The sequence below is a fragment of the Mirounga leonina genome, unplaced genomic scaffold, assembly GCF_011800145.1.
Source record: "Mirounga leonina isolate KUSES-001 unplaced genomic scaffold, KU_Mleo_1.0 Mir_127, whole genome shotgun sequence".
Taxonomy (NCBI): Eukaryota; Metazoa; Chordata; class Mammalia; order Carnivora; family Phocidae; genus Mirounga; species Mirounga leonina.
The window spans coordinates 33,946,857-33,958,435 of record NW_023270316.1 but is presented as its reverse complement, the minus strand read 5'-3'; the positions used below and the strand labels follow the sequence as shown (position 1 = coordinate 33,958,435).

The 11,579-nt window shown below is 40.2% G+C and overlaps 1 non-coding gene across 1 annotated transcript; it reads left to right on the top strand.

Annotated features, from left to right (window-relative positions):
• Nucleotides 1-11,440: 11,440 nt before the first annotated feature.
• Nucleotides 11,441-11,579, top strand: LOC118009723. The gene has a single exon (XR_004679008.1). It is a non-coding gene; the product is annotated as a small nucleolar RNA SNORA42/SNORA80 family (small nucleolar RNA).

The window sequence follows — 11,579 nt, the reverse complement described above, 5'->3', positions numbered from 1 at the left end:
GCCTGGATTCTTTTTTCGAACCAAATCATTAGGGATATGGCTGGACTGGGGCTACAGGTCTCATTTAGAAATAAGGCCTTGATTCATTTGTGAGTTCCTTGAGAGCAGAGAAAGTGTCTTACTCCTCTTTGTATCTGCGGTGCCATGTGCGGTGAGTTTCACATAGGAACTACTCATCGAATGAAAGTAGAAATGAATGAATGAAATGAATTGATGAACAATGAATGATGAAATGAATAGATGAACAAAAGCAGGAATTTCGGGGAGGCGGAAAGATGATTCTTCAGCCCTTTCATGCTCTTTTGTTTTGTTTTGACTGTGAACCGTATCCTTTGTCCTTGTAGAATAAACTGGAGCTACTTTAAGGTCCAGAGTAAAAACTACAGGAAGCTGGCTGTTAAGAGCTAGTTCTGGCCAGGCAGTAAAGAGCAGAGAGGGAGTGAGTATGGTGGTTTCCATGCTATCCAAGCAAGCTGACAGGAGCGAGAAATCAGAAGTGTCAGAGCAAAATCCCTAACTGGGAAAAAGCTGACATCCAGTTACAGTAACCTCTGCCTCCTGTGTCTTTAAGGAATGCAAGCATAGAACGAGGCCGATGAACAGGTATTGATCAAATAGAAGAATGAAAACTCCAACACTGGCCACTCAATTAAAGCTCACTGCTACAGAGGGCAGATCTGTCCTTTACTGACACACACTAGGTAAGTGTGAATTGGGAATAAGGAAGGAGAGAGCCTAATTACCGAAAGCAAGCTGGGTGCTCTGGTTAAGTCCTCTCTTGCCTGCGAGGTGAGCCATCTGTGAGCCCTGCCTGTGGAAATATGCAAGTTACTGGCCTTACTGCGCTAGAATAACTTTAGGTTATTCAGTATGTTAAGGGAAGTAGTTCATCTCAGACTTAGAGAAGCAGATACCACTATATTCCAGTTATGGAGATCAGAGCTGAGAAGTTAAATGCCACTCAGAGAGATAATTTTCTACCTCAATAGGACTAAAGAATTCTTAGCTTTTAAACTCGGGTTTATCAGATGGAAGGAAGTACTGTCGGAGAATAGGGAGATTAAACGTCAAGACTAAGGCTGTATCTACATACAGCAATCACATCGGCCAAAGTGGAGTGAAATCAATATACTTTGTGGCCTCCATGATGAGGGTGCAGGGATCAGCCATGTCAACTGTGGTGTGATCTAACTCAGTCTGTAAGAAACAGCCGACTCAGCTTTATAGTACTGTGACTTAGGTTATAATCCTAAATTGAGAGTTTCTGGTCTTCCTTTTAAAATTTTATAAGGAGAGAGTGCCTGGGTGGCTCAGTCAGTTAAGCACCTGCCTTAGGCTCAGGTCATGATCCCAGGGTCCTGGGATCGAGCCCTGCATCGGGCTCTCTCCTCAGTGGAGAATCTGCTTCTCCCTCTCCCTCTGTGCTCTCTCTCACTTTCACTCTCTCTCAAATAAATAAATAAAATCTTTAAAATAAAATAAAATTTTATAAGGAAATATGATTCAGTTAAACTGGCCAAAACTTCTCTCAAAGATTTTTAAAATATTCAAAATGTAGGATTTCTGCAAACCACAGATGCTTTCTAGAAATTAGTTATTACTTAAACATATTCACTATGGTTCATGTTTTTAATTACTGACATTTTCCCATGTTATGTATTTTTCTTCAAGTATATAGTTTTACCATGTTTGCCCAATTGCCTAATAAGCAAGCCGTCAGACTCTGGCTACATTTTCTCTATCTTTTTATATGGTGTGATGTGCATACAGCTCTCAACAGAGCGTTAACAGTAGGAGCAAATGGCCAACAACTAATAATAACATTGGTGACCATAACTGTGAATTGACCATTTAGATAAACACAAACCATTCCTCCTCCTGTACCAATTTTATGAATTTAGAATTTAAATTAATCTTACTACCTTTGCCATCAAGCCTGAATTTCTTCTCTAATCCCCTTTATCTTGCTTCTTCCATTTTCTTGTATCCTTATACGCATTCAAGGGAAAATAGTAATAAGAGCCAATATATGTTGAATGCTCTTTACATCCTAGAAGCAGCACTAATTTCTTTAGAGATTATATCTTCTTCCCAATAATCCTAAAAGTAACTACTATTGTTATTGTTTCTGGACAAGACATGAGAACACTGAAACTGTTTGAGATTAAGCCATTTATTCAAGTACAGGTAGGATGTATAGTTATTATTCAGCAAACACCCTCTCCCCTTCCCATTTTGTGCAGAGTAGACTGCTCTGCATTCTTGATATTGGACTTGGCCATACAACTTACTGAGTCCATGTAATGTTAATGGACATGATGTGAGCAAAGGTCTTAAATGTGCTTCATGGGTTTGGCTTGACATTTGCATTCTGGTCATCTGCTATGAGAAAACATGCTCCAGATGGATGCTGCCTTTCAGCCTGGGCCACTTAATGAAATACGTGAAATCATGAAAGCCCTCTTCCTCCTTACGCTCAGTCCCCATGTCTACACCTCCTTTTTCTCCCTCCTGCCCCAAATCTCACCTCTGGACACAGCAAAAAGTTAGAAACAATATATGTGCTGGCCCAAAGAAAGCAAAGTGCTCTAGAAAAATCCTGAAGTGTCTGTTTTACATATATTTTTCTCATCTTTCATTTTAAAGGATTAGAGCATACTTTTGCTCATATTTCCACTGGTTGCAAAGATCCAGAAAACCACTTATGAGTCAATATTTAACAGCTGCTCAAATATAAGTAGATTCTTTTTGATAGCAATATCACTTTCGGATGAGATGGAGACCCAGAAATTCACAATAGTGATTTTCATTAAAGAGCATCCTTGGCACTTTTTATGGCAAAAATTATTAGCACTTGTCTTTTGGCAAAATTCCAAGCCAAGCAATTATATTATTCCTGTTCATACTCCTCCCATGATTTCAAATGTCATTCTTCTTGCTTTCTTCCTTGAAACAATGCGATGTTACTATGAATATCGAATTCAATTCCAGAAGCCAGTGAGCCATGGGTTCTCTTTTCTTAATATCAAAGCTTTTAAAGTTTTAATTAACTAATTGTTATAAAGCAGTTGTATGAAAGGAAATATGGTATTTATAACATTGATATCAACTGGTTTCTAATACTTAAAGCCAGTAAGATCATTTAGAGTGATAATTAGAAAACCCCCTAGATCTTCTCCACTCCCTGTGATTTTTTGGGTTTTTGCCAGAATTGAAGCCTCTCTAGCAATACTTCCTGCTGAATCCATATTTCAGATTCACATGATAAAAGGCAGAACCATGTTAGAGCAAGTGTAAGTGAGCCTAGATTTTATTTTACTTTGGGATTCTAAATTTATTAATATCATCCTTGAACCTGGGATTTATTATAATGCCTCAAATCATGCCCTGCTGCAGGTTGAAAGTGCTTCTTTAATTCATTGTATTAATCAGAGCTCTCCAGAGAAACAACAGAAAGTGTGTGTGTGTGTGTGTGTGTGTGTGTGTACATATTTGGAAGAGGCCACACACCACCTATATATATGGAGAGACAGAGAGAGATTTATTTTAAAGAATTGGCTCACACAACTGTGGGGCTTGGGAAATCTGAAATCCTCAGGGCAAGCTAAAAGACTGGAAATTCTGGCAGAAGTTGATGTTGGAGTCTTGAGTCCAAAAGGAGCCTGGAGGTAGAATTCTTTCCTCTTTGGGGGACTTCAGTCTTTTCTCTAAGGCCTTCAACTGATTGGATGAGACCCACTTGCATTATGGAGGGTAATCTCTCTTACTCAAAGTCAACTGATTAAATATTAATCACATCTAAAGAATACCTTCACAACAACATCTAGGTCGGTATTTGACCAAATAACTGGGTAACCATAACATAGCCAAGGTGACACTTAAAATCAACCACGACACTCATTGATCTCCAGAGTGGAATGACTGTATTCCTGAAGATGCTCTAGACAATCAAATGGCATGTGGGAATTAAAAATAGAACTTTTTAATATTTTTTTTTTAAAGATTTTATTTATTTATTTGAGAGAGAGAGAATGAGAGAGAGCGAGTACATGAGAGGGGGGAGGGTCAGAGGGAGAAGCAGACTCCCCGCCGAGCAGGGAGCCCGATGCGGGACTCGATGCCGGGACTCCAGGATCATGACCTGAGCCGAAGGCAGTCGCTTAACCAACTGAGCCACCCAGGCGCCCCGAACTTTTTAATATTTATTTTAAACCAAAAAATTATTTTCACCAGTACTTCGTGCATGAATTGACAGCAGTGCCTTCCTCAGTCTACATGTGAGGTATCACAGGACATGGCCAGTATTTAAGGTGCCCTGTGAGGAGGCGAGTGGGGGATATAGAGTACGAGCGCTGACAGGGGTCCCTCACAGCAGAGGCTTCATTCTCAAGCTTATTGGAGCCACTGTGTAGACAAAATATGGTAATCTTCAGGTTAAATCAAAATCAGATGATTCTAAGGGTGTATATATATATACTTGGTTTCATGACTGCCATGGTTGAAATAACTCACCCTAGGGGAGAAGGAAAGTCTTTAATTATTTCCAATTATACAAACCAATAGCCTCTTCCCATTTCTTCTTTGTTCCAATCGAAGATTTGATACCCATTCCTCATGACTTCCTTTTTCCTTAACTATACCACCCAGACTTACTTGTTACCTTTTACCCATCTTCAGTTTTTCTCATCGTCCTTCACCCCCTGAGGCATAGGGTCTCAAACTTTGATGTTTATAAGAAGAATGTTGACAACTTGTTAAAAATATAGAGCTCTTAATGCTATCCCCAAATGCTGATTAAGTAGGAATGAACGGGGCTGGGCATTGGTATTTTCAACAAGCCCTTTCCTGCTGTGGTCCTCAGGCCTTCACTCTCAATCAGGGTATATACCCTGTGACTGTCGGTTCACAAAATAGCCCCCCACACAGAGGGCAGGGGGAGGAAAGAGGAAAGAAAGAGGAAGACCAGCCCAGATTGGTAAGTGACAGGCTTCATTAACAAGGGAACTTGCATGTGAGGCTTGTCCTGGGTGACCTCAAGTCCAGTAGATCTCTGTACCTGCCCAACAGAATCTGAAAAGTTTGTATGGAGGCCATAACTGGGTTCAATCACATTATCAGTCCAGATGGTCTCAGTATCACCTTACTGTCTCCAGGCCATGTCCTTGAAATAGCTCCCACTGTGGGACTGGTCAGCAGGGTGTATATTCCCAGGATGGGGAGGGGGTGAAGAGCTTCTGATTGCATGGAGTCAGTGCGAGGGTCAATTGGCAGTCACATCCTCTCGATTATCTCCTCCAACAGCGACCTTATCTATGTCCCTGGCCTCAACTTCCGTTGGGATGAATCCTAATTCCGTATTTGTCAGTTTACATTTTCGTTCAGGGCCAAAATTTGCATTTCCAAGCAATTGTTAACCTCTTTCTCTAATTTTAAAGCTATGCCTTACACTTAAACACAGTTTCAGAAACAAACCCATCAGCTTCCCATCAAACCTGTTTCAACACCCATCTTCCTTAACTTTACTAACCACCATTTTTTCAATTATGTGGGCTCACAAACCTTAGGAAACCTCAGTCATTGTGAACATTCAGGACCACCCTTTCCTTTGTGTTCCAAGGGGAGGCTGACGCTACCTTCCACCTGCTATTTTCAGTATCCTAACTCTTCTTTGCTCTCCCAGCCACCCAACATGCTGCCACCAGGTTAATCTTCCTTAGGAACAATTCTGTTGCTAGAAAACTTTAGTGACTCTTTCTTTTCAATCAAATTTAACTCAAACAGTTTAGCTCTCAATCAACCTCCTCCTCTCAAGCTCTGAAATTCCTCTGGTGAGCTTTCACATGTACACATCCTCCTCCCAGGTGTCCTAGAAGTGGGATGTTAATCCGTTGTCAACCAAAGGCATGGTAAGTATTTCCTCCTCTGTTTCATTGCCTATGGATTTTTAGGGTATTTTTGTGTGTGTTTGAAGGTTTGAAACGTTTATATTGTTAAATTTGTTGGGGCACCTGTGTAGCTCGGTCGGTTAAGCGACTGACTCTTGATCTCAGCTGAGGTCTTGATCTCAGGATCATGAGTTCAAGCCCCACGGAGCCTACTTTAAAAAAAATATTATCAACCTTAACTTTTCCTTTTTTGCTTCAAGCTTTTTTTTTTTTGGCTCAAGTTTGTGGGTCACTCCAGGGTGCAGTCTATCTTGTTTTATGTTATTCTTGTACATGTCTCCTCTTAGACCTTAGACTGTAAGTTCCTTAATGGTAATAATGTTAACTTCTTTATAGGTGTAATGAACATATTAATGAACACTTATTATGAGCTATTATTGTTTTTAGCACCTTCCTAATATTAATTCATTTAATGCTCATTTCTACCCTTGTGGAGGGTACTACGATTAGACTGATCCTGTTATGCAGATGTAGAAACTAAGGTAACTTGTCCCGCTATCACACAAGATCACACTACTAGGAATCCTGACGGAGCCAGGATTAGGATCTAGGCAGTTCGACTCCAGAAACCCTACGTGAGACAACTACTCTATGCTGCCTTCTCCTGGGTGGAAAAGTAATGGGCACTCAGTAAGTACTGGTTGAATGAGTGAAATATAGAGACTAGTTGGGTTGGTATTTCTAGGCTACACAGTTTCTTAGAAGACCTTGTGAGAGGTTAAGGGGTAACAAGAAATGATCAAACAACCATAATGTGAAATGCCAAAGAATCCCAACCTGAGACTCCAAGTTATGAGGTTTTAGAGCACACAAGTCTTGATGTACCTGGTTGGCTAGAAGGAAAATCTTGAATGATGAATGGAAGGAGCACAGAAAACGTGGGATCCAAAGCAATGGGCAGTTTTCCACATCATTATAGCAGTATTTTGTAACAATTTCTTTGGCAACTGACAGCCGGCATTTAAATCAGCTATTTCCTCCTCAGAATTCCTCTCCAAAGAATAATAATGGCCTCTGCGACTCTGAAGGAAATGTAGCCCCTACTCGGATACAATCTTATCTGGGAAATTGCCATGGTATTCGTCACAGCTGTCACTGTGCTGAGCCCATTAGAGATGTGCTGAGTGGAGATCTACAGGGTTGTCTGCTCCGAGGGCTCTCGCTACACATTCTTCCTGGTTTTAGCAGGAAAACAAAAAACACTCAACGTTTTGAGGGGCAGAGTCTCCTCAGAGCTGGGTGGGCAAGAGAGAGCCATTCATACAGCCTAAAGGAGTTATTCTATAGCTCAGCTTGTAGATTTATAAAGACATTTGCAGTGACACCATTGGGAAGGGCAGAACACAAGAGAGTATAGAGAGAAAACTCGGATTTCTATTTCTTTAATTGGAGAGCATGAGGGGAGCTAAAGACCTAAAAAGTTGGGGTAGGAGGTTAATATTGAGACCTCGGACTTGGAGTTCTTTTCAGTTCATTTCAATTAAACAGTGGGCTGTTACAATTTTTATTCTTCTCATGTAGAGAATGTTAGAGCTGGGAGTCTAGCTCCCTCTCTGTGATACGTGATTTAAGAAATGGGACCCAGAAGTGCGAAGCAACTGACTAGGCCCCCGAATTTAGCAGGCAGCAGGACCCACGGTGCCAGGATTAGGGCCAGTGGGACTTTCTTAAAGTTTGGTTTTGTAAGGGAAAGCTCCTGCAAATATTTTTTTTAAGGACGTTTTTTAGGATTTTATTTATTTATTTGACAGAGAGGGAACACAAGCAGGGGGAACAGCAGGGAGAGGGAGAGGGAGAAGCAGGCTCCTGGTTGAGCAGAGAGCCCGATAACATGGGACTTGATCCCAGGACCCTGGGATCATGACCTGAGCCGAAGGCAGATGCTTAACTGACTGAGCAAGTCACCCAGACGCCCCAAGTTTCCTGAAAATCTTATGTAAGGTTTCTTGATTTAAAAAAATACCCCAATCATATATTTCCTTTTATTTTTAAACTTATTTTATTTGCTTTTAACCCACAGTTGCCTTTACGAAGAAACTGACATAAAAATAGCCTTCCAGGCAATATTGCAGGGGAGATCCTTTACTCTGATATTCCATTGTCTTAGAAACCAGCTTAAGGCACCTTGTGAGTTGCTTATTCCCAAAAAAGTCGTTTATCCCCATCTTTGTCGCACACAGCACGGGGTTTCTCAGCTCGAGATTCTGGGACTGGTCGCACAGATAGCATGCTGCCTGGGGCCCACTGGGGCTCCCACCTCCGCCCCTCCCTAGATTCCTGAGGACTGTGGACCTAGCCGGAATGTTCCTGGGGTTCCCTTTTGTTTTTGTCTTGTTGAGGAAGAGGTGGTCAGCAGAGGTGGGGGAGGAGAGAGCCGGGGTAAGGCAATGCCACTGTGGCAATTATTACATAATCTTAGCCATTCTTGTACTTCTTCCTGTTGGCCCCCCCAACATCTCCCCTCCTCTCTGTCCCTTTGCTCTCATTTTGATTGAAGAAGCCACATCCCAATTCCCACGCAGGGCCTGACCCAGAACATGCCCTTGGCAGAAGTCCCTGAGCTGCATGAATGACTGGACTTGACTCTTTTCATCACCTCCTCTTTTTGATCCTTTCTTTTTTCTCCTCTTTCCCAAGGCCAGTTGTAAGATAAACAGTAGCAAAAGTAGTGACTGAAATCGGGGCCAAATACTTAGCCTCTTTGAACTGGTTTTTATCTGATAGTTTGATAGTTTGATAGTACTTTATCAAATTATGTCTGTGTTCCCTAAAACATTTTCTTTGGTATAACTCACCTATTAACCATTTTGCTTTTTGCCGATCCATAAAATAATTTTCTCTTTGACGATAAGTATACCAGAGCAAGGGTCTGTGAAACTCTTCGCAAGTGCATAGTAAAGTGTTCTAATTACAAATGCCCCCGAAGATTTATTGTTGATAAATGGCCACCTGATATCAATTCAGGTAAAAAAAAAAAAAAGTCGTATTAGGATTATTAACACAGAAAGAAAAGGACACACCCTGTTTAACTGTTGTATTATATTTCCTTAGCTCACATAGCTTTTATTCTCTTTATAAAAAATGTATTTGGGGTTCATAACCATGGATGTATCATCAATGTTTTTACTTGTATCATTATCATTATTTGCAATATATCATAATTAAGTATATCTCAACTGTACATCTAATTATGCCCATGTGTAACATGAAAAATGTTTCTGTATTAATTTAAGATTGTTTCTAAATATTACCTTTTATTTTTTAATTTGTATTAAAAGAAAGCATGGCAGTATTCCAAGGCCAATAAAATTCTACCATGACCGTCTAAATTGAGACATGTGGGCATATATGTACATACATAAACACAAACTAACTTAAAGTTTCTCTTTAATTTTAAGCTTAATATGATTAAATTAGTTAAAAAATAATCAAATGTCTTATAATTATATTCTACTGTTTAAACTGAAATACACCTCCCTTTATTAAAAAAGTCTGCAGAACTGATTAAGTAGGTGATAATGTAATGTCCATTACAAGTGCTTTTTCTGCCATCTAGTGGAAAAATGAAATCTATGAGGATTCACAATTTATATTTTTAATTCTATTGTCTTAAAATATTTAGCAAAGGTTTATTTGAAATCTCAAGAAAAGAAAACAAAATAATGTGTTCTCTCCCTGTTTCTGATTTGATCTGCAGGTGGACCAGATATGGGTAATCCTGAGCATTCCCCATGATGCCAAAGGGGCTACAGACAGTAATGTAGAGGGTGCTTCTGGCTTTCTATAAAAATGGTGGCCAGTGGCTCCCAACAAAATACTAGCACCATTGTTTTACATAATTGGATTGTCATTCATTGTCAAAGGGACAAAAGATGCCTCAAGCCCCTATATGCCAATACTCAAATCCTGTAAACTGGAGGAAGGAGGGTTGAGAGAGATGGCTTGTTGGACACTGTCTGGATCAACGGCTTTCAAACTTTTTTAAACTGCAACTCGCACTAAGACATGTACTTGATATTGCAACCTAGTCTGTGTACATAAAACAGAAGTCAAAGTTCCACGAAATAATAATCTTTCTATGTGATCACTGTATTTTCTGTCCTGTTCTGCTTTATTCTATTTCACTTTTTTTTGGTATTATTTCATACCATTTTAAATTGACTTCATGATCCACTAATGTTCCTGAAGCTTCAAAAACCCTGGTAAGATGTGTCTCCTAAAAAGTCCTAGGTGTTTACTTTTACTGCTTAAAAAATATGTGATACTGCGTCTAAAATTATGATCAAGTAAAAAGTTAAATGAAAAAAGATATGATGGAGATCGGTTATTTTATCTTTGAGATCTTATCAGTTCTGGATATTTTTTTCTGATGAGTGTTCTCTATTATTACCAGCATCATCCTCTCCTTCTCCCAGAAGAGAAGGCTTGGACTCATCTTCATAAACACCTGTTCGTCAAGTTCTGTCCTCACAAGTCTTCTATCTTTGCTCTTTTCATCTTCATCTGATATAGACCCTTTGTGTTTTTCCCCTGGATGATTACACAAGCTTCCATACTGTTCTCCCTGACTCCATCTATCGCCCCTCTGAACCTTCCTTCACACAGTTGCCAAGACTTAACCTCCTCCTCCTCCCAGGTCAGATAAAATCATTCACTGCATTCTCTTCCTAAGGAATAACACCCGAGTGACTTAGGGTGACATTCAAGATCCTCCCTGTTTAGTGCTTTGTTGGCATTTACTATTTTAGATTAAACAATCTCCTCATTAGGTTGTGAGCTAGGTCTTTATCTTTATCTCTTTTTAAGCATACTATATTTGCCCCAGCAGGTGCTTAATAAATATTCGTGGAAGGCGCTGAATGGAACTTCCTTTCTGACCTTCAGTTGTGTGCACACCCTCCATTCCAGTTGCTGTCCTACTGACCATTCCCTGAACTCTCCTTTTATTAATTAGTTAATTCATTTGTTTATTTACTTTTAAAGAATGTGCATTTGCTTGAGCTTTTTCCTAGGCTGCCTTACTCTCTGTTTTCTGCCTGGGGAAATTCTTTTCAGCCTTTAAACACCAACTCAGATGCCATCCCTTTGCAAGAAATTCTCTTGGTCGCCAGTGGAAGAAGTTCCCACAGCTTGTTGATAATAACCCCTAGTTTCTATTCAAAGCTTATGCTCTCCTGCACAGTTTTAGATGATGGTTCTCTGTGTCTGTCTCACTTAATTATGAACATCTCAAGGGCAAGGAACATGCCTTGTGCATCTTCTAGTCCCTAGTAATATTCTAGGTGTTAGATATAGGTTCATTTACTTAAACACACTTGTTGCATGTATCTTTTTAAATAGGTAGAACTAGAGCCTGAGCCTGCTGGCAATCCTTTTTAATATAGGCCAGCCAATCTTAGACGGGCTATTTTGGAGTATATACACAAGTTTCAGAGCAGGGATTTGACCAAGATTTCTAGTTGGATTATCAGTCCCTACATCCACACTTGGTTTCAGCAAATGGTGATGCATTGATGGAAGATCCTTCTCTGTGGACCTCTCCTAGTACACCCGTGCCAGAGGAGTGTGCAGCCCAGGACCATTGCCCACACTCTTCACTGGTGGGCTGTGAGCACTGAAGGGGGCTCTACAGTG